The following is a 23982-nucleotide window of genomic DNA, read 5'->3' on the forward strand; positions in this document are numbered from 1 at the left end:
CCCCTCGGTCCCCCCTCTCCCCCCTCCCCCTCGGTCCCCCCTCTCCCCCCCCCCTCGGTCCCCCCTCTCCCCCCCCCCCCCCCCTCGGTCCCCCCTCTCCCCCCCCCCCCCTCGGTCCCCCCCTCTCCCCCCCCCTCGGTCCCCCCCTCTCCCCCCCCCCCTCGGTCCCCCCCTCTCCCCCCCCCCCTCGGTCCCCCCCTCTCCCCCCCACCTCGGTCCCCCCCTCTCCCCCCCACTCGGTCCCCCCTCTCCCCCCCCCTCGGTCCCCCCTCGTCCCCCCCCCCTCGGTCCCCCCTCTCCCCCCCCCCTCGGTCCCCCCTCTCCCCCCCCCCCCTCGGTCCCCCCTCTCCCCCCCCCTCGGTCCCCGCTCTCTCACTCTCTCGGTCCTCTCTCTCTCTCTCTCTCTCTCCACTCTCTCTATCCCCCCTCTCTCTCTTGCCCTTTCCCCTTTCGATTTTCGATCTCTTGAGTCTGACTAGTGGGTTCATGCCCCACTCCAGAGCCCATGATCTGGGCTCAGGCTTCAGTGCAGTACTGAGCTGAGTGTGTTGCGTTCTTGGAGGCGCTGTCTCTCAGTTAAGACGTTCAACCAACAGCCTGTTCTGATGGCTCTGCTGGCTGTATATATAAAAAAAATATATCGCTTGGGCGTTGAAGTGGAGCAGGGACTTCTGGTATCCTGGCCAACATTCCTCCCTCAACCAACAGTACCAAAAACAGATTGTCTGGTCACTTATCTCATTGCTTTTTGTGGGGCCTTACTGTGCAGCTTGGCTACTGCATTGGTCTACATGACGAGCAACCACACTTCAGAAGTCATTCACCGGATGTGAAATGGGTTGTGACGTTCTGTGGACGTGAAAGGTGCTATATAAATTCTTTCATTCTTTTTTATTAAGTTCTAATGCTACTCCCACTGGTTCACCTCATTGCGGTAAAGTAACATTTAGGAAAAAAAAGTCTCCCCAATGGTTCAAGCTATGAGTCAAACAGATGAGAGAGATCTTGGGTTCGATCCCTGGTCTGTGCTGAGTCCACACCCGAGTTTGGGAAGGGAAAGAGATCAGCCAAGGTTTCCTCTCTCGGGTACCAGCCAGTCACTCAACCATTGGCAGCCGTGCTTTCAGGCGTCTAGGCTCTGTGCTCTGGAATTTCCTCCATAAACCCCTCTGCCTATCCAGCCCCCTCTCCTCCTCCCTACATTACAGCAGTGATTACACTTCATTGGCTGTAAAGCGCTTTGGGATGTCCTGAGGTAAAGGCGTTCTGGAAATAGAAGTTCTTTCTTTAACACCTACCTCTTTGACCAAGCTTTTAGTCGCCCTTCCTAAAGTCTCCTTTGATATGGCAACCATTTTCGTTTAACTACACGCCTGTGAAGTGCCGTGGGTTGTTCTTCTATGGTAAAGGTGCTACTTAAGGGCAGGTTGTTGTTGACTCATGCTGGAATGGAAGTCTGTGACACAAAAAGCAAACAGAAGTAAGGGCCAGTTTGATTTGGTCATCGGATTGAGCTTATATTTTTTTTAGAATGTCATGATCTGCTTTAGTTTCTTAGATGTTCCCACTAGTTGGGGAAAGGAAAGAAATCGGCCAATGTTGCCTCTCTCGGACACTAGCCAGTCACTCACCATTGGCGGCCGTGCCTTCCGGCGTCTGGGCTCTGGGCTCTAGGGTGAGGACATGGTGAGATTTGGGCGTGGTGCCTCCTAGTGTCGAATAGTGAATGACTACTTATCATCCAGGCTCACGTGGGAGGAACGGCCTCTTCGGATGAAATGGTAGAGAGCTGTTGGAGCTCACCCAAGTGAGGGTCAGCGTCTTCAGGAGGTGAAAGACACGTGACCTGGCCTTCGTTCATTGAACAGGTCAGAGGGAGGAGGGTGGGAAATGTCTAATCATTTTTTGCTCCAAGGAGTTTAAAGGACCAACTGGATGAGTGTTCAGTCAATCCCCAAGAAGCTCAGGAGTTGGAATCGCTGGAAAAACTGAGCTGGAAAGCTGTCCCGTTGACAGCTGGGTATTGTGCTTTTCCTGTGTGCCATAATAATTGATTCGCTGTGTGTTTGGAGTTGTGTTGTGTGGGATTGCTGCAAGTTGTACAGACTGTTCCCTGGAAGCTCGGGCAGCAACAGCTGGTTTGCATTGGGAATGCTGCAGTTTTTGATAGAGTATATGAATATTGAGCTGCTTCAGGGCTTAAATCCGATCATCTTACTGAGTGAAATGTGCTGAATGAACAGCCTGTGCCAGGCTGGGTCCCATGTGAACTCTTAGTAAGCCACATTCCCCTCAAAGCACTGGTGGCACAGAAGTGTTTGGTAAATTTTATGCTCAAAATGAAGGATGCAAGTGCTGAGGAATGGTTGTCTCTTTTAATACCCCGTATCCATATAAACCACTCCTTTGTCCATTTGATCCTCTCCCTCCAGTGCAGAGCGTCGAGCCTCTGCTCCCCCTCTCTCTTTCTTATGCCAGGTTTAACGAATAGGAGCTATAAATATTTGGAGGGATTAGAAATCGTTGTCCTCCCTCTGATCAAACGATTTAAGGCTGGATCGGCACATGTGGTTAAGTGAACTCCCTCCTTCACAGCTTGTGTGGAAAAATGACCCTGTCGGACTGATCTACCAAGTATTCCCTGCCAGCACAGCGCCTCGTCAGTCAGCCGTACATATCAGGAAATTAAGGGAGTGGTGTGCGATTTGTCGTTGCTTGAAATCGGGGTGGTGGGTGGATGGGGTTGCTGATTGTACAGCTGGGAAGGTGAGGTGCTTTTTTTCGTTCAGTAGATTGTGTAGCCTGTAGATTTATATAGATTTTTAATTCACTAATAGTTGGAAGAAAAAAAAGTTTGGTTTATTTATAGTCTAATATAGTGGGACGTGAGTTTCCTATTTAAAAATTAAAATTCAGTATTTTCTGTTTTTCAGTTGGCTAATCCCTCCCTCTGTTCTTTTCTTTCTGTCCCCCCTTTTCCCTCACTCCCTTCCTTCCTTTCTTTCTTTCTCTCTTTCTCTCTCCCCTTCTTTCTCTGTTCTCTCGCTCTATCCTTTTAACACATTCTGTCCCTCACGAGCTCCCGCATGTTCTTGTGCTCTGTCTTGCACTGTTTCTCGCTCTCGCACACTACCTCTTGTACTTTCACTCTCTCCCTGTTATGTATTCTCTCTCTTAATGCAGCACCATATCTCACTGTCTTGCTCTTGCACGCTCTGTCTTGCTGTCTTTTGCGCACGCAGTCTTATGTTGTCTCATTCGTGCATTCTCTTATGTTGGCTCCAAAGAAACAACTTATTGTGCTGTCACGTGCTGTGTCCCACTCTGTCATGTGCTCTCTCTGTCCTCGTGCTGCCTCACCTGCAACGCCCAACGCCGCTCTCTCCCGCTCTCTCCCTCTCTCTCCCTCTCTCTCCCTCTCTCTCCCTCTCTCTCCCTCTCTCTCCCTCTCTCTCCCTCTCTCTCCCTCTCTCTCCCTCTCTCTCCCTCTCTCTCCCTCTCTCTCTCTCTCTCTGTCCTCGTGCTGTCTCTCTCGACGCCCAATGCCGCTCTCTCTCTCTCTCTCTCTCTCTCTCTCTGTCCTCGTGCTGTCTCTCTCGACGCCCAATGCCGCTCTCTCTCTATCTCTCTCTCTCTATCTCTCTCTCTCTCTCTCTCTGCCCTCGTGCTGTCTCTCTCAACGCCCAATCTCTCTCTCTCTCTCTCTCTCTCTCTCCATCTCTCTCTCTCTCTCTCTCTCTCCATCTCTCTCTCTCTCTATCCCTCTCTCTGTCCTTGTGCTGTCTCACCTCCAACGCTGCGCGCGCTCTCTCTCTCGCTCGCTCTCTCTCTCTCTCCTCGTGCTGTCTCTCTCAACGCCTCTCTCTCTGTCCTCGTGCTGTCTCACCTCCAACGCTGCGCGCGCTCTCTCTCTCGCTCGCTCTCTCTCTCTCTCTCTCTCCTCGTGCTGTCTCTCTCAACGCCTCTCTCTCTGTCCTCGTGCTGTCTCTCAACGCCCAATGCCGCTCTCTCTCTCTCTCTCTCTCTCTCTGTCTGTCCTCGTGCTGTCTCACCTCCAATGCCGCTCTCTCTCTCTCTCTCTCTCTCTCTCTCTCTCTCTCTCCTCGTGCTGTCTCTCTCAACGCCCAACGCCGCGCGCTCGCTCGCTCTCTCTCAAATTCAAATTCAAATGCTTTATTGGCATGAAAGTTTACAGAGAACCATATTGCCAAAGCTTACATAGCAAAAAGGTACATTTTCAAACATTCTGTAGGTGTCAATCGATTTGACATTTGTTGGGTACATACAATATTACTTTTAAACAATATTAATTTTAAACAGTCTTTGTACTTCATTTGGTACGTTCAATATTAATTAAAACAGTCTTAATTTTAAACAGTCCTCAGGTTGTGACATGTTGTTACATATTTGGCCCCAAGGTATGGTCTGTCTCCTTCTCCCAGGACTAATCTCAATTTTGACAGGTCATCCAATTCCTTGAAATCTGGGGTTGTTTGGCTTAGCTTGTTGAATAATATGTTTCTTGATGTGTTGAATTTTTCGCATTTTAGGAGGAAATGCATTTCTGTTTCAACCTCTCTCACACTCCCAATCTCTATCTCTCTCACACTCCATATCTCTCTCTCTCTCTCACACTCCCAATCTCTCTCTCTCTCACTCCCAATCTCTTTCTCTCTCACACTCCCAATCTCTCTCTCTCTCTCTCACACTCCCAATCTCTCTCTCTCTCACACTCCCAACCTCTCTCTATCTCACACTCCCAACCTCTCTCTCTCTCACACTCCCAATCTCTCTCTCTCTCTCACTCCCAATCTCTCTCGCTCACTCCCAATCTCTCTCGCTCACTCCCAATCTCTCTCGCTCACTCCCAATCTCTCTCTCTCTCACACTCCCAATCTCTCTCTCTCTCACACTCCCAATCTCTCTCTCTCTCTCACACTCCCAATCTCTCTCTCTCTCTCACACTCCCAATCTCTCTCTCAGTTCAGTTCAGTTCAGTTCAAATGCTTTATTGGCATGAAAGTTTACAGAGAACCATATTGCCAAAGCTTACATAGCAAAAAGGTACAGTTTTCCAACATTCTGTAGGTGTCAATCGATTTGACATTTGTTGGGTATATACAATATTACTTTTAAACAATATTAATTTTAAACAGTCTTTCTACTTCATTTGGTACGTTCAATATTAATTTTAAACAGTCTTACTTTTAAACAGTCCTCAGGTTGTGACATGTTGTTACATATTTAGCCCCAAGGTATGGTCTGTCTCCTTCTCCTAGGACTAATCTCAATTTTGACAGATCATCCAATTCCTTGAAATCTGGGGTTGTTTGGCTTAGCTTGTTGAATAATATGTTTCTTGATGTGTTGAATTTTTCGCATTTTAGGAGGAAATGCATTTCTGTTTCAACCTCGCCAGCCAGACATTGATCGCATATTCTATTCTCTCTAGGCTGCCAGGATTTCTTGTATCTGCCTTTTTCAATTTCCAGTTGGTGGTCGCTTAGTCTGTACCTGGTGAGGGTCTGTCTCTGTTTTGTGTCTCTGATGGTCGTGAGGTAGTCTGCCAGTTTATATTCTCTTTTTAGGGCCCGGTAACATTCTAATCTGCTTTGGCTTTCGGTTATTTTGTTCCTCTTTCTCTCTCTCTCTCTCTCTGTCCCTGTCCTTGTGCTGTCTCTCACCACCCAACACCGCACGCGCTCTCTCTCTCTCTCTCTCTCTCTCTCTCTCTCTGTGTCCTTGTACTGTCTCTCTCACCGCCCAATGCCACTCTCCCTCCTCTCCTCACGCTCTCTTTCTGTTCTTGTGCTGTCTCTCTCTCTTTCTCTCTTCCCCTCCCTCCTCTCTCTTCCCCTCCCTCCTCGCTCTGTCTCATGTGCTCTATGTTCTCATGCTGCCTCTCTGCCTAAAGCCACTCGCTCCTCCCTCCTGTGTCTCTCGCGTGCTCGCTCGCTCTCTCTTTCTCTTCCCCTCCCCACCCCATGCTGTCTCACTCTCGTGTGCCTCTGCACTCTAGTTCCTCTCCACCTGTTTCTATCCATTGCAGATTTTCTACACTTGGAGGTGCTAGTGGCCTCTTCTCCTGCCTGTGGCTCAGAGCCATTGAACGGGAGTATTTGAAAAGACCCCCCCCCCCCCCTTAAATGAATTAATTCTAGAACTTTCCTCACTGGAGGTTACGATACACGATGGGCCGTAGAGAAGGTTCAGGAAACACACTGGCACAGGTGGGGTGCAGCCATTCGTCCCTTGCTACACATTCTTGCACGCGTGGCGGGTCCCATTTCATTATGACTAATCGTAGCGACAGGGTAGGAAATTGAGGGGCAAAGAAACATTTAAAAACGGCTCCTGATCCTGTCATCCGATCTGCACACAGACCCAGTTTCCTGAGGGTGATTATAGTCTTACCGAAAGGTCGAGCTGGTGACACAGTAGCTGCGAGGCTACAGGTAGCATTCTGCTGGGCTAAGCACTTGAGGGCTGGCTCTTGTTGTGCCCCAGTTGTGTTGGTAGTATTATCACTTCTCCCCGGGAGCCTAGCTGGGACAGGTGGTAATGTAACCGAGAGCCTAAGTGTTTAACCCATTGATCGTTATCAGGGAGCTGCTGACGTCGCAGTAAAAATGGGATTTGATTCTCTGCATTTATCGGACATGGAGTGACTCAAAAAAGCGCCCGTATTCTCTGCCTAAAAGTGAGCAATTTTTAGCTAAGTGCGGTGGTGGCTTGGCTTGTTTCCTGCTCTGATGAGCTCCAGATCTCTGTCACTGTGGAGGGAGAGGGGTGGGTGGTGGGGTGGGTGGGACAGCAAAAGGTAGGCGCAAGTGTGTGGCTCCCTCACCCTCACCCTCGCAGTAAGCTGGAAAATCAAAGGCAGAGTCTCCTGGGGTACTCGCTAGCTGCAGTTCAGTGTTGGAGCTCTGGCGAAGGTGACATGGCAGCCTGGCCCTGACTGCAGGAGGTTCAGGCGATGGGGAGACGAGGCTGGACAGGGGAAGAAATCACCAGGTAATATCCTGAACAAAACCTGGTGAATACTATATTCTCTAGTTTATACATTTTCATGGAGAAACTTGGGTGAAAGGCTGAGGCCTATCGTGCAGGACACCAAGTGGTAAAGAAGACCAAGTAAATCAAGAAGTAATGGTTGGGTTTAAAAATTTGTGGATTGTTTGAAGGATGGAAAATCTGAAGGAACAATGGGGGTTCCATTGGGTATGATCTGGTGGCCATTACAGAAACATGGCTGCAAGGTGACCATGACTGGGAACTAAACATCCAGGGGTATTTGACTATTAGGAAGGACAGACAGGAAGGAAAGGGAGGTGGGGTGGCTATGTTAATAAAGGATGGAATCACTGCAATAGTGAGAAATGATACTGGGTCAAAGGATCAGGATAGTGAAACAGTTTGGGTGGAGATAAGGAATAATAAGGGGAAAAAGTCACTAGTGGGCGTAGTCTATAGGCCTCCTAACAGTTGCAACTCTGTTGGTCGGAGTATAAATCAGGAAATAGTTGGGGCTTGTAATAAGGGAACAGCTATAATCATGGGGGATTTTAACTTTCATATTGACTGGACAAATCAAATTGGGCAGGGCAGCCTTGAGGAAGAGTTCATAGAGTGCATTAGGGATGGGTTCCTTGAGCAGTATGTAACTGAACCAACCAGGGGGCAGGCAATCTTAGATCTGGTCCTGTGTAATGAGACAAGATTAATAAAAAATGTCCTAGTAAAGGATCCCCTTGGAATGAGTGACCATAACATGGTTGAATTCCAAATTCAGTTGGAGGGTGAGAGAGTTGGACCTCAAACCAGCGTACTAAGCTTAAATAAAGGAGACTATGAAGGTATGAGAGCAGAGTTGACTAAAGTGGACTGGGAAAATAGATTAAAGTGTAAGACGGTACATGAGCAGTGGTGTACATTCAAGGAGATATTTCACAACTTTCAAGAAAAATATATTCCACTGAGGCAAAAGGGGCGTAAAAGCAAAGACAGCCATCCGTGGCTAAGTAAAGTAATAAAGGATAGTATCCGACTGAAAACAAGGGCATATAAAGTCGCCAAATCTAGTGGGAGGATAGAAGATTGGGAAGCATTTAAAAGCCAGCAAAGAATAACTAAAAGATTAATTAAGAAAGGGAAGATAGATTATGAAAGTAAACTAGCAAAAAATATAAAAACAGATAGCAAGAGTTTCTACAGTTATATAAAAAGAAAAAGGGTGGCTAAAATGAATGTTGGTCCCTTAGAGGACGAGTCTGGGAAATTAGTGGTGGGGAACATGGAGATGGCAAAAACGCTGAACAAATATTTTGTATCAGTCTTTACAGTAGAGGACACTAAAAAATATCCCAACACTGGACAAACAGGGGGCTATGGGGGGGGGGAGGAGCTAAACACGATTAAAATCACTAAGGAGGTGGTACTCGGTAAGATAATGGGACTAAAGGCGGATAAATCCCCTGGACCTGATGGCTTACATCCTAGGGTCTTGAGAGAAGTAGCGGTAGGGATTGTGGATGCATTAGTGGTAATTTTCCAAAACTCCCTGGATTCAGGAAAGGTCCCAGCAGATTGGAAAACTGCTAATGTAACGCCCTTATTTAAAAAGGGAAGTAGACAAAAGGCTGGAAACTATAGACCAGTTAGCCTAACATCTGTGGTTGGTAAAATATTGGAGTCCATTATTAAGGAAACAGTAACAGGACATTTGGATAAGCATAATTTAATCGGACAGAGTCAGCATGGTTTTACGAAGGGGAAGTCATGTTTGACAAATTTGCTCGAATTCTTTGAGGACGTAACAAACAGAGTGGATAAAGGGGAACCAGTGGATGTGGTGTATTTGGACTTCCAAAAGGCATTTGACAAGGTGCCACACAAAAGATTACTGCACAAGATAAAAAATCACAGGATTGGGGGTAATATACTGGTATGGGTGGAAGATTGGCTATCTAACAGAAAACAGAGTTGGGATAAACGGTTCATTCTCGGGTTGGCAATCAGTGACTAGTGGTGTTCCGCAGGGGTCAGTGCTGGGGCCCCAACTCTTTACAATCTATATTAACGATTTGGAGGAAGGGACCGAGTGCAACGTATCCAAGTTTGCCGACGATACAAAGATGGGAGGGAAAGCAGTGAGTGAGGAGGACATAAAAAACCTGCAAAAGGACATAGACAGGCTAAGTGAGTGGGCAGAAATTTGGCAGATGGAATATAATATTGGAAAGTGTGAGGTTATGCACTTTGGCAGAAAAAAATCAAAGAGCAAGTTATTATCTAAATGGAGAGAAACTGCAAAGTGCTACAGTACAAAGGGATCTGGGGGTCCTGGTGCATGAAACACAGAAGGTTAGTATGCAGGTACAGCAGGTGATCAGGAAGGCCAATGGAATCTTGGCTTTTATTGCAAGGGGGATGGAGTATAAAAGCAGGGAAGTCTTGCTTCAGTTATACAGGGTACTGGTGAAGCCACACCTGGAATACTGCGTACAGTTTTGGTTTCCATATTTAAGAAAAGATATACTTGCTCTCGAGGCAGTTCAGAGAAGGTTCACTCGGTTGATTCCGGAGATGAGGGGGTTGACTTATGAGGAAAGGTTGAGTAGGTTGGGCCTCTACTCATTGGAATTCAGAAGAATGAGAGGCGATCTTATTGGAAACATATAAGATTGTGAAGGGGCGTGATCGGGTGGATGCGGTGAGGATGTTTCCACTGATGGGTGAGACTAGAACTAGGGGGCATAATCTTAGAATAAGGGGCTGCCCTTTCAAAACTGAGATGAGGAGAAACTTCTTCACTCAGAGGGTAGTAAATCTATGGAATTTGCTACCTCAGAGCTGTGGAAGCTGCGACATTAAATAAATTTAAAACGGAGATAGACTGTTTCCTAGCTGATAAGGGAATTAGGGGTTACGGGGAGCGGGCAGGGAAGTGGACGTGAGTCTAGGTTCGGATCAGCCATGATCCTATTGAATGGCGGAGCAGGCCCGAGGGGCTGCATGGCCTACTCCTGCTCCTACTACTTACGTTCCATATATTTGAGGTCTTAAGGTGAGGGAGGGGCCACCTGTCGGACTGGAGGTGAGGGAGGGGCCACCTGTCGGACTCGAGGTGAGGGCGGGGCCACCTGTCGGACTGGAGGTGAGGGAGGGGCCACCTGTCGGACTGGCGGTGAGGGAGGGGCCACCTGTCGGACTCGAGGTGAGGGCGGGGCCACCTGTCGGACTGGTGGTGGAGGGAGGGCAATGCCACCTATCAGATGATGAGCTTTTTATTTTTAGTTGCCTGGGAATTCAGTGTCCGATGAGTCCGTGGTTATGCTCAGATTGTTTCTGAATTCAGCAACAAGAAAGCAGAAGGTGCAGACACTGCTCGGCGTGGGAACACGTGCGGAACTTTCCAGGTCCCTGTTCTCATTGGAAGAAGAAAAGCATTGTGTGATGTTTCTATTGGTGTGACTCTTGGTAAATGAAAGTTGGTGAGTTCTGTTCGTGCTATCGGATAGGTGAAGGAAAGGCTGGTCAATCAATGGTGACCCGTGCGACAATACAGAGCTGCCTCGTCCAATAGGCCATTTTTCATTTACGAGCTTTGTCGGTTTCCAATCTGTTTGACTGAACTGGGGGGGCGGTCATCAAAGCTGAGCCACATCCTGCCCTTAGCTTCCGTCCACACACATGCATTTCCTAGTCGAGGGGAGGTGGGGCTGGTCACTGATTAGCGATCAGATGTAGGAACCTCGGCTGATCTATTTATTTCCTCCCTAATTTAGGTGTATTGAGGTCAACTGTGGCCCTGTCGGAGATTAGCTAACACAGTACAGGCGGGATTGAAGCTGAGACCTTCTGGTCTGTGGCGTGCAGAATAATCTTATTGGCATAGCAGTGTGTGCGAGAGAGAGAGATTAGAGAGTGAAGAGCCAGTCGGGACACTCTGTAATAAATGGTCCATATTAATGGTTGTTGGAGCTGTTTCATTTCTCTGTTAATGGAGTTTTGTTTATAAATTTTAGAAAATGCCCTTTTTGAACTGTAACTGTTCCAGAGTCAGATTATCACTCATCTGATACTATGAGTCTGCTCTGGCCAGGATTGGTGCTTTTCCCTAGTTTTTTGTTTCACTATTCATGTATTTACTTCAATCAGTGAATGCCCCTGGATGCAGAATAATGCATAAAATGACATGGTATTTACAGCACAGATACAGGCTATTCAGCCCTACTGCTCCACACAAGCCACCTCCCACCCTACTTCATCTAATCCCTATCAGCAGATTCTATTCTTTACTCACTTACGTACATATCGAGCTTCTTAAATACATCTATGCTATTTGCCTCAACCATTCCACGTGGTAGCCAGTTCCATTTTCTGTGGTGGTCTTCTGGTTTATATGCAGCTACGGCACACAGCAATGTGGGACACACCAAAGGGTTTGTAAGGTCGACGTGCAGGACAGTGCTTGGTCTGCAGCGTGGGGCGTGTTGAGGGGCTTGTGTGGTTTAGTGTGTTGATTTGAACTTCCTCCCCAACAATTTTACTTCGTGTTCACAGCAAATGGCAGTTGCTATAAACAGACCAAGTCTCATGAACAAAAATCAGTCTTTCCACACATTCCATGAGTAGGATAGATTGCCATGGGACTAACCATGCTAGTTGAGATGTCAGCTGTGGTTCAGTCGGTATTACTCATGTCTCCTGAGTCAGAAAGTTGTGGGTTCAAGTCCCACTTCAGAGACTTGAGCTTGTAATCTAGGCTGACACTCCTGAGGGATTGCTGCACTGTTGGAGGTACCATCTTTTGGATGAGACATCTCGGTTAAACCGAGGTCCTGTCTGCCCTCTCGGGTGGACGTAAAAGATCCCATGATACTATTGGAAGAGCAGGGGCGTTCTCCCCAGTGTCCTAGCCAATATTTATAGCTCAACCAACGTTACTAAAACAGATTATCTTATTACTGTTTGCGGGAACTTGCTGTGTGCAAATTGGCTGCCGCGTTTCCTACATTACAACAGTGACTACACTTCAAAAGTACTTCATCGGCTGTGAAGTGCTTTGGGACGTCCTGAGGTTGTGAAATGGGCTATATAAATGCAAGCCTTTTCTTTAACAATTGTCTCTTAATTAATTGTGCAAAGCACTGGAGATCATGAGGGACACCCACTATGTTCTCCTGCCTATTCTTGAAAGATTGTAAATATGACAGACTGTTAATTTCAGGCTAAATTTCATGGTTGGATTTAATTACAAGTAAAATAACTACACAATCAGATACGAATGAACAATACAGATGAAACCTGTTCACGAGGTTAAAATATCTTCCCTAATGTATCGGTTATACAGTCCAATAATCTGAAGAACTTTTCAGGAAAGGGTATTTTGTAGACTCCTCGATGCAATGTTTATACACGGATGAGGCAGTATTTCTGCTCAATGCATGGAGTTTCAGTTTCTGACAAAGTAGGTACTGATAAGGTATAGAGTAAAGTCGGCAGTATAGGTTTCAGACCACAAGTTCGACCAAATAAAGTGCTATTAATAAATGTAATTCAAAGCCACAATGGTAGGAGATCATTGCATCCTATGTTAATGAGTAATTTAACACTCATCACCTGTTTTACTCTGTGCCTGTTGATACTTTTAACTGTTGGAATTTCTCGATCAAATACCCGTTGTCCTTCGAGGGATCAGTAATTGAATTAGCACCTAGAACTAAACTTTCTGTATCTTGACGAATTTACAGATCAAAGAACTCGCCTACATTTCGAACACAGCTGGGTGCTGGTCTCCATTTTGCAGTGTAGTATGGTTGAACAGCCTCCAAGTTAACTTTCTAGCCATTTCTAAAACAGATTTACTCGAACTAAAATCACAGTTTATGTACATGAAAACGGGTATGTAACACATCAAGGGGATTATGTGGCTTGCGTGGTGCTGAAACCCTCATCCATGCCTTGGTCATTCCCAGCCTCAATTATTCCAATGCTCTCCTGGCTAGCATTTCAACCTCCCATCCTCCACACCCTCATTAAACTTCAGCTCATTCTAAACTCTGATGCTTGTATTCTATCCTTCACCAGGTTCTACTCCTCCGTCACCCCATTTTTGCTGACCTACATTGGCTCCCAGTCTCCCAATGGCTCCAATTTAAATTCTCTTCCTCGTGTTTAAATCCTTTTAACTTCCCTATGTCTGTAATCTCCTCCAGACTGCAATTTTCCCCTGAACTCTGTTCCTCGGGCTCTGACCGTATGCATTTGCCCCAACTTGGTGCCCGGACCTTCAGCTGCCTTGGCTCATGCTCTGGAATTCCCTGCCTAAGCCCCTCTACCTCTCCTCTTCCTTTAAACCCCACCTCTTAACCAAGTTTTTTTTAATTACTTTTTGGGATATGGGCGTCGCTGACAAGGCCAGCATTTATTGCCCTTGAGAAGTTGGTGGTGAGCTGCCTTCTTGAACCGCTGCAGTCCGTGTGGTGAAGGTACTCCCACAGTGCTGTTAGGGAGGGAGTTCCAGGATTTTGACCCAGCGACGATGAAGGAACGGCGATATACTTCTAAGTCAGGATGGGGTGTGACTTGGAGGTGGTGGTGTTCGCATGCGCCTGCTGCCCTTGTCCTTCTAGGTGGAAGAGGTCGCGGGTTTGGGAGGTGCTGCTGAAGAAGCCTTGGCGAGTTGCTGCAGTGCATCTTGTAGATGGTACACACTGCAGCCACGGTACGTCGGTGGTGGAGGGAGTGAATGTTCAAAGTGGTGGATGGGGTGCCAATCAAGCGGGCTGCTTTGTCTTGGATGGTGTTGAGCTTCTTGAGTGTTGTTGGAGCTGCACTCATCCAGGCAAGTGGAGAGTATTCCATCACACTCCTGACTTGTGCCTTGTAGATGGTGGAAAGGCTTTGGGGAGTCAGGAGGTGAGACACTCACTAGCCTCTGACCTGCTCTTGATGCCACAGTATTTGTGGCTGGTCCAATTAAGTTTCTGGTCAATGGTGACCCCCCATGATGTTAATGGTGGGGGATTTGGCGATGGTAATGCCGTTGATTGTCAAGGGGAGGTGGTTAGACTGTCGCTTGTTGGAGATGGTCGTTGCCTGGCACTTCAGTGTTGCATGTGGGCATGGACTGCTTCATTATCTGAGGAGTTGTGAATGGCGCTGAACACTGTGCAGTCATCAGCGAAAATCCCCATTTCTGACCTTACGTTGGAGGGAAGGTCATTGATGAAGCAGCTGGTTAATGAAGATGGTAGGGCCTAGGACACTGCCCTGAGCAACTCCTGCAGTGATGTCCTGGGGCTGTGATGATTGTGCAGCGTGTGGTTTATGTACAGGATAGTGCAGTGTGTGGTTTATGTACAGGATAGTGCAGTGTGTGGTTTATGTACAGGATAGTGCAGCGTGTGGTTTATGTACAGGATAGTGCAGCGTGTGGTTTATGTACAGTGTAGTGCAGTGTGTGGTTTATGTACAGGATAGTGCAGTGTGTGGTTTATGTACAGTATAGTGCAGTGTGTGGTTTATGTACAGGATCGTGCAGTGTGTGGTTTATGTACAGTATAGTGCAGTGTGTGGTTTATGTACAGGATAGTGCAGTGTGGGGTTTATGTACAGGATAGTGCAGTGTGGGGTTTATGTACAGGATAGTGCAGTGTGGGGTTTATGTACAGGATAGTGCAGTGTGGGGTTTATGTACAGGATAGTGCAGTGTGGGGTTTATGTACAGGATAGTGCAGTGTGGGGTTTATGTACAGGATAGTGCAGTGTGGGGTTTATGTACAGGATAGTGCAGTGTGGGGTTTATGTACAGGATAGTGCAGTGTGGGGTTTATGTACAGGATAGTGCAGTGTGGGGTTTATGTACAGGATAGTGCAGTGTGGGGTTTATGTACAGGATAGTGCAGTGTGGGGTTTATGTACAGGATAGTGCAGTGTGGGGTTTATGTACAGGATAGTGCAGTGTGGGGTTTATGTACAGGATAGCGCACAATCTGCAATGTGTTGAGATGGGAGGGCCTTTTAAACTGAGCGAGTGAAGCTTTCCAAGAGAGATATTACTACCTGCGAATGTACTCCAGTGTGTGCTATTCCACGGAATATATTAAACTGCATTTAGCAGCCTGACATCGCAGTGTATTGCATTTTGTTTTCTGCTGGGGGGGTATTGTGGGGGCCTGTGGCAGCTACTGTGTGCTATTCGCAGGCTGTAACGAGCAGCGGTCCCTAGTTTACCACCTGCCTCGGTGCCACTTGCACACACTCCGTGTTGGCAGCTTTTAATGTTCTGGCCACACACCTTCCCTGATACCAGGGCGGCCGTGCAATAATACAGAGCAGGCCCCAGGAGTGACTCAGCTCTTGGCCTGTTCAGAGCCAGAGGTAGTAATGGCATCTGGTCCTGCCAGTGCCAGTGGCGGTCTATGCCTCCTGGCGGAAGGGGACCCCCCACTCCCTCACCGAGATGGATCTCCATCCGGTCAGTGCCAGGGCTGCCTCTGGCAACATTTCATTCCTGGCTAATATTTATCCCTCAACCAAGATCACTGAAAAATACTGGTCATTATCACATTGCTGTTTGTGGGACTTTGCTGTGTGCAATTTGGCTGCCGCGTTTCCCTGAAAAGCTCCTAATTGGCTGTAAAGCGCTTTGCGATGTCCTGAGGTTGTGAAATGCTATATAAATGCAAGTTCTTTCTTTAACGGCACCGTATTATAAAAAATTCTATATTTTAATTTATAATAGCCCATCTCACTGGCGGTGAAGGGAGATGAATGCGTGCGGTACCTATCTTGCTTACCTGCTCTCTACACCACGCTCAGTGGGACCTGACAGGTGTCAAAATATGGGACAGCTGATTCTGTTTGGTCCGCACTCCGTCGCCTGAAATGTCCCCTTGCATCCAAGTCATATCCGTGCGGTTTCCATGGCATCAAAATAATCAAAAACCGAGATGCTCGCAGTGCCTGTTATTGCCAGGCCCAGAAATAAACTGGCTTAGCCGAGGGGGGTGAAGAGGAGAACATTTCATGGGAATGGCTGCAGCTGCCTGGGGCGATTGAGTTGTGGCGGGTTGGGAAAGGGAGTCGATGTGCTCGGAATATACTGCAGCACAGATCTTGGCTCATATAAACAAAGGCGAGTGATAAGCTAGAGTGCGCAAGTGCCAAAATCGCACGTTTAGAAGAGATTTCTGCTGGTTTAACGTGTGAGCGTGAAACAGGACAGAGGATTTTTTAGACTGGAAGGCCTCTTGAATGGAGAGTGGATGGGTATCCTCTGTCACTAGGCAGGTTGTTTTAAAATCTGGGAATCTTTCTTAAAGTTAATACTTAGTTGTCGCAAATGTAATTATTTTTGGGGTTGTTGCTGCGATGAGGTACGTGTTCAGTACGCTACGTTCATCATGGAATACCCTCTCTAATCTCGACTCGTCCTGTGTGAGGGTGCATCAGAGGCTGCGCTGGAGCTGGCCTTGCTTTATAAGTCGGACAGTAATGTCCTGAGACACTTAGTCGACATGTGCGATGTCGGTATATTGCGTCCCTGAACTTGCCTCTTTAATATTGTACCCGATCACTTAAGCTGCAGCGAGACGAGGGCTCAGGCTCATGCTTGAAATACTCTGCCAGGCATGTTCCTGACTCCTGTCGTCCTGCACCATTGGGAAAGGTGCTGAGTAGAGGCGAGGTGCTTTGGTGCCAAAAGATCGAGTGAATAGAAAAGGTCACTCGTGGGCCATTATCTGGCCACCTCCCAAAGCCGGGACATTCCCTGACTGTGACAGAGGCAACGTCCATGTCCTTGTCCTTTCTGAGCCAAGTCCTTCCTCCCACCCGGTCAGACCCATGAGCTTGCAGTGAAGGAGAATTAAGTGTGTTGTGCATAAGGGAAAAGAAACATGAGCGTGGTCTTGGTTATCAAACTGATGATGTGATCAAAATCAGTTGCACCCAAGTGGTCATTATTCAAGGTATCTGTTGCCCATTGGATGACACCCGCCCCCCAAGTGAGAAGTCATTGCCTTCGGGTGAGGGAAAAGAAACAAAAATTGAACTCTCTTCCCATGAACTAAGGCGGTCCAGTGATGAGCTGATTAGTTACTTCCCAGAATGCCTCCCAGATTCGGGTTACATCAGTCGCCATATTCATAAGCAAAGCAGTTTGCAAATGGTTTCCTTTTAATGATTAGGATATGGCAGAACTGAGATCCCGCAGCGTGATTTGTAAATGCCTTTTGCATATCTACACAAAGCCCCTGGAGTCAACCACTAGTTTACAATCCACAGGCCAGTCAGTGAGACACTGAGAACACCATTCATGGATGGTCAGTATTTGCAGCATACACAGTGGCTCACTATTCTAGGGGCTAAAGATTTACATTCCTAAATATTCCATTTGCCTTTCTATTTCCAAACAAATTCTTCCCTCCTTGTGAGTAAGCTGTCTGATCATTTTTACTTGTTGACGCATCACAGCAGCATGGGGATTAATGGGGTTGAATCTGTATCTTCAACTCTGTGGAACGGCAACCATAACTCACTCAACACGTTCTCTTGTGGAGATGTTCTTTCCTGCCTTGAGTACAATATGCAGCAGAGTGTTACTGGCTAGAATCTGATTGAGCGGTTCAGGTGGTTTATATATAGAATAACAGATACCTGGAAGTGTGTTACAGGCTGGAATCTAATCGCGGGGTTTGGGTGGTTTATATATAGAATAATAACAGATAGCTGGGATATAGAAACCATCTGAACCGCTCAATCCGATTCTAGCTTGTAACTCACTACTGTGTGCGGTATTCAACGCGGGAAAGGATATCTCCACAAGCGAGACCGAGGACGTGCTGAGTGAGTTAGGGTTGCCATTCCACAAAATTGAAGGTACAAATATTCTCGCTCCGTCCCTGATGCACCATTGGTGACATCTTTAGTAGTGGAAGGGGAAGGTTTTGTGTCCACTGTGAAACACACCCAGTGATACTATTAGAGGTCCTGTCCTTCCAGACATGGACTGTGTCTCGAGAGAGTGCTTTGGGCTGTATAACACCAGGCTGGCACTCCTCGTGCAGGTCTATCACTGGTGACCATGGCAGAATAACAGGAATTGCTAGACAAAGAAAGTTCATGTTCCATCGAGTTCACCTCCTGTGAGCCTGGTGGCCATATGATAAAACAATAATGGAGTTGTTGACTAATCATAGCAATCAATCTCTTTTAATTGGTCTATAGCAGACCCAGACAGGACGCAAGGAAAATCCCGCAAGGAAAGCTTTGGAAATCATAGGTCCTAAGTCCCCTTTTACCTCCCAAGCACACTACACTTACCACATGTCATGATTCAAATTGCTCCTATACTGTATCCCAAACTGTGATTTTCTGAAAGAATCAATAACTGCTTCCAGCGTGTCTCTAGGGAGCCTGTTCCATAGATTGCCCACTCGGTCACTGAAATATTGTTTCCACAGGTTAGTTTGAATTTACCCCCCTTCAAGTGCAGACCGTGTCCTCTGTTTCTATTGTTCTGGACAAGGTGAAATAGCTTCTCATGGGCTACATTACCTAGTCTTAGAGCAGAGAAGGTTAAGAGGAGATTTGATAGAGTTGTTCAAAATCTTGAAGGGTTTTGATTGAGTAAATCAAGAGAAACTGTTTCCAGTGGTAGAAGGGTCAGTAACCAGAGGACAGAGCAACAGATTTAAGATCATTAACAAAAGAACCAGAGGTAAGATGAGAATTTTTTTTTAACGCAGCCAGTTATGATCTGGATCGCACTGCCTGAAAGGGCGGTGGAAGCAGATTCAATAGTAACTTTTAAAAGGGAATTGGATAAATACTTGAAGGGGAAAAAAATTGCAGGGCTGTTGTGAAAGGTCATGGGAGCGGGACGAATTGGATAGCTCTTTCAGAGAGCAGGCACAGGCACGAGCGGCCGAACGACGGACCTCCTGTGCTGTATCAGTCTATGATTTTAGTCCCTTTTAGAATCCTCAAAACGGCAATTGTATTACCTCTCAACCGTCTCTTCCAATTTATATAATCGCTCCTCATAATCCAATCCCTTCCATCCCCTCAGTCATTCTGGTTGCACTATTCTGTGCCCTTTCAATAGCTGCAATATCCTTTTAGTACTGTGGCGATCAGAACTGTACACAGTATTTGAAGTGCAGATGCACCAATGATTTATAAAGTGGCAGGATTATCTCACTAATCCAGCTCAGTATTGACCTTTCACTACATCCGAACATCTGATTTGCTTTACTCACTGTCACCAAGCGTTGTTGATACATTTAAGAGTGTCATGCAGGATGAATATTGGTTTAATTGATTTTTCACATACTGTATTGGCACTAATACAGAAAATAAGCCCATTGACTGTACTGTCCCAAATATGATTAGTGGTTCTCATTGTCTACATGAGTTTACACTCTTACTGCCCAGGTCCTGATGCCCTGGTTTGGGTTAAAGGTTCCCTGATGGGTTGGATAGTTGTGTAATTGAGATGCGCTACCCTGAATAATGTCCCCAGTGTTTCACAGCATGCTCAGACATACTGTAAAAACCTCAATCTTCGCCTCTGCTGCTCATTTTCAGCTGCTCCCTGAGATATCTGAGGACTGAATCAGGGCTTTGATGGTACTAAACTTAGAGGATTAGTGGACTTCTTGGACAGATTCCTAAATGTGTGTGAGGGTTCTATCAGCAATGTTCGAGATAAAACGCCGTGTATTATAGTTCTGTACTGTAGGCGAGTGTACTGCATCAACTGGTATATACAGGGACATTGTAGCTCTATTCTAGGAGTGTTCTATTGCAGTAACACCATTATATATTCTGTTATATATAAGTTCTCTTGTATAAAGCAATGTTTTACCGCAGTTACAGTGTAGTATATACATGGTTATTACAGTTCTATTATATATAGGAGTGTTCTATACAGAGTTGTAGCTATATGATACTGCTCTAGAGGAATGTTATACCGCAGTAATAATACAAGGCTATTCTAGCTCTAGTCATACACTGGGATATTATAGCTCTTTTTTATATGCAGGAGTGTTCTACCGCAGAACTATTCTATACAGTGATATCGTTCCATGTTATATAGTGTGTTATACTGTAGGTTAGCAGCTTAACTCGGTTGGTAGCATTCCCACCTTTTGAGTCAGAGTTGTGAGTTGAAGCCTTCTAACGGGAGTTTGAGTGTATAATGTAAGCATACCAAGGGCCTGCTGCATTGCCAGATGTGAAACCAAGGCCTGGTCTACCTGTTCTGGCGAGTAAACATCCCGTGGCACTATTTAAGGAAGAGCAGGGAGTTCTCCTGCCCAACATTCCTCCCTCAATCAACATTAACTGGTCAGTGCTCTTTGTGGGATCTTGCCTTTCCACTTAATGACTGCCTTCATAACAATTGTAACCGCACTTCAGAAGTAATTAATTATACACACAGTCTCGAGAGGCGCAGTAAAGTGCGGTACAAGTGTAAACGGTGCAGTTTTCAGCATTGCACCATATATACGGGAATTTTACAGCTCTCCCTCACTGGCTAACTGCTGCCTCCCAGAGCCTTGCAACTCCTTGTTTGAATCTTTCCAATGAGCCTTTCACTTCTCCCACAGCACCAAACTGGCTCTAACCAAAGTCACAAATAGCATTATCCACACTCATCCTTTCCACAGCCTTCGGTACAGTCAACCACACCATCCTCTTCCCATGCCTCGACTCTGCTGACCAGCTCCATAAAACTGCCCTTGCTTGGCTCTACTCCTGTCTCTCTGACCATAGCTGGAGCATCTCTAGCAATGGCCTGTCTTCCGACTCCTTTACTGTCACCTGGAGTCCCCCAAGATCATCAGCTCTGTGTGTTTTGGCATTTCTTTGCATTAACGGCCTTGTTAACACACCATTATTTGCAGGAACGTTACAGCTGCCCCTTGTACGCTCTTTAGAGTGTATTGTGCACAGAACATTTAGCTCGCCCTCTAGTACATAGGAAGTGATAGTACAGTTCTTTATACACGGGGCTATTGGAACTCTGTAACTATGTTACACTATAATGCAGAGGAGCATTATGCCCAAGTAATGCACAAGAGAGTCACACCCCAGTTACAATATATTTTTCCAATTGAGTCCGCACATCCTGTCCGGTCACTCCATTATAATTGCAGTGGATGTACCGAGGACCTTCACGACAAAATGTATTCGTCATCGCAGTGGCAACAGATTATAAACTGATCCCACAGTTTAGTGACAACTGTCTGGTATCTGAAGAGTCAAACATATCTGTAGGGAGGGAATGGGATCACATTAAGAATGGCGATCAAATTTTTCTGACTTTAAAAATGTGAGGATAAGAGGAACGTGTGCATGCTCCCAGCCTTGACCATGTGTAAGACTCTTCCTTTCTTTCTGTTCAGCTTCTCAGACTGAGTTACGTCACCTGTATGGAGAATTTCCTGTAAGGATAACCCTTGTCCCTGATTACTGCCGGAGCTGTGAGGTAAGATGACATCATTATCGATGAGAACATATAGCGGGGCACAAATCTGTCTGTCTTTTTCTTTCACTCTCTGACTCCCTCCTCTCCCAACCCGGAGAAGGGTAGAGACTATTGCTAGCAAGACAACAAATAAATAAGTGACCCACCTGCTTGGCTGTGGCCAGTTTTGCAACGCTGCAACTATTTGTTCCAAGTGCTGGGTGGCATTGAGCTGCAGTGATGGTTTCTCTGCAGTGTGGGTATTTGATCCAGACCAATCCCAAAGGATGCTACCTCTAGGTAAGGTTGATTCACACCTTTCACAGGTCCAGTACAGCCATGAACTGTTGGCCCTGTATCAGGAAAGGTTCCTTGAAAGAAGCCAATGTCCGTTGAAGGAGCGCGAGTTGTGTGTGAGTACTCTTTTTTCTTTCAGTAAAAAGAATCTCTCAAACTGCTGCTACACTCTGCTGGCCCTCTGCTACGTAGGGTTTGAGATAAGCACCTTTTAGGGGGACAGGTACACAAATCACAAAGTAGCAATGCAGGTTAATAAGGCCATTTAAAAAATAAAAAAAAAGCACGGGCTCATTTCTAGAGTGATAGAACTGAAAAGCAAAGAAGTTATGTTAAACTTGTATCGAGCCTTGGTTAGACCACACTTGGAGTACTGTGCATAGTTCTGGTCTCCATATTATGAAAAGTATATAGAAGCACTGGAGAAGGTGCAAAAAAAGATTCACACATGATACCAGAACGAAGAGGATATACTTATCAGGATGAACAGGCTGGGACTTTTTTCTCTAGAAAAGGGAAGGCGGAGGGGTGACCTGATAGAGGTCTTCAAGATAATGAAGGGCTTTGATAGGGTAGACGTAGAGATGATGTTTCCACTTGTGGGGGGGAGACCAAAATTAGGGGCCATAAATAGAAGAGTCACTAATAAATCCAATAGGGAATTCAGGAGCAACTTCTTTACCCAAAGTGTAAATGGTGTGAATGTGGAACTCACTACCATAAGGAGTAGTTGAGGCAAATAGCATAGAAGGGGAAGCTAGATAAACACACGAGGGAGAATGGAATAGAAGGATATGTTGATCGGGTTAGATGAAGAAGGGAGGGAGGAGGCTCGTGTGGAGCATAAACACCGGCATAGACCAGTTAGGCTGAATGGCCTGTTTCTGTGCTGTACACTCTGTGTAGTCTTGGGTTCTTGCGACCTAGCACTGACTCTTGCACTCTGTAATTCCAGGGGCGATCTAGTTGAGGGTGCCTTGTCATACGACCCATTTGGCACAGTTCTAAAAGGTGGCTGGACTCTGGGGGATGGGTGGCCACAGCTTGTGTATTGCTGTAATGGGACTAACAAATGTCCTGTTAAAATAGCATTGCTATATTATAGAAACATAGAACAGTACAGCACAGGAGGAGGCCATTTGACCCACCGAGTCTGCGCCGGCTCTTTCGAAGAGCAATCCAGTTAGCCTCACTCCCCCACTCTAACTCTATATCCCTGCAATTTTTTCTCCCAATTTTTTATCCAATTCCCTTTTGAAGGCTGCTATTGAATCTGGATCCACCACCCTATCGAGCAGTGCATTCCAAATCCACCCATTGCACCAGCCTGCCTCTGTCTTGACATCTTACTATCTTCCTCACTGTTTACTGCATTCCAAGTTTTGTGTCATCTGCAAATTTTGAAATTGTGCCCTGTACCTCCAAGTCATTAATGTATATCAAATACAGCAGTAGTCCTAGCAATGAACTGTGGGGAACACCACTGTATACCTCCCATATTATATTATACCCTTTCACATGAAAGGTTCTGTATTACATGGTTTCTTCTTTGAAGCATACCATGGTGAGTTTTAAACTAACTAGGGTTAAAATGGCATCTGACTTTGCTCGCGATGCCACCAGCTGACAATGAGGTCAGGCTGTCTGCGAGAAAGGCCGGATTGTTTGATCTGAAATCAGATGAGGGGAACGTGGTGAGCTAAGGAGGCAAAAATTGCTTTGTGCCTGCTTTAACATTTCCTGAGTAATGCAGACACTGGAAGTCAATGCAGATTAACGGGGTCAAAGTGCTCCATCGTGCATTAGAACGATTTGATTGACATCTGTGTGCGTCTCGGGCTGTGAGGAATACAAGCTGTTAATGGCCAGTGCAGCCAGTTTAACCGTGTGCCTAGATCACTGCGTAAACAGAACTCCCAATCAGCTCTTGCATTAAAAGCATCAGTAGTCTTTATTTTGCTCTCCGAAAACTGTATTGACGTGAATTAGGGATTGTTATCTGCTAATTTAACTTGTTTCTAGGCATATTTCTTTCTAGTCATAGATTGTACCTTTCAGGCTAAGGTGCAAGATATCAGGTGGTGGTTTTCCACCTATCGGAAAGATCAGGAGTACACAGTGGCCATCATGTTGTATATCTGGTCTAGTAGATTGGTAGATCGTTAGCCCTGATGCATGCTGGATCCCATTCACTGCAAACT

The 23982-nt window shown here is 46.3% G+C and overlaps 1 protein-coding gene across 6 annotated transcripts in view; it reads left to right on the top strand.

Annotated features, from left to right (window-relative positions):
- Positions 1-23982, top strand: part of LOC147103079 (thyroid hormone receptor-associated protein 3-like) — a 152172-nt gene that overhangs the window by 29067 nt on the left and 99123 nt on the right. For all 6 annotated transcript variants that reach the window (XM_085962378.1, XM_085962386.1, XM_085962385.1 and 3 more), the window contains one exon: positions 21423-21505. The gene's annotated coding sequence lies outside the window, so the exon portion shown is untranslated. The remainder of the gene's footprint in view (positions 1-21422; positions 21506-23982) is intronic.

This window comes from Somniosus microcephalus, chromosome 20 (genome assembly GCF_052327205.1).
Source record: "Somniosus microcephalus isolate GS21.2 chromosome 20, FLI_Smic_1.0, whole genome shotgun sequence".
NCBI classification, from domain to species: Eukaryota; Metazoa; Chordata; class Chondrichthyes; order Squaliformes; family Somniosidae; genus Somniosus; species Somniosus microcephalus.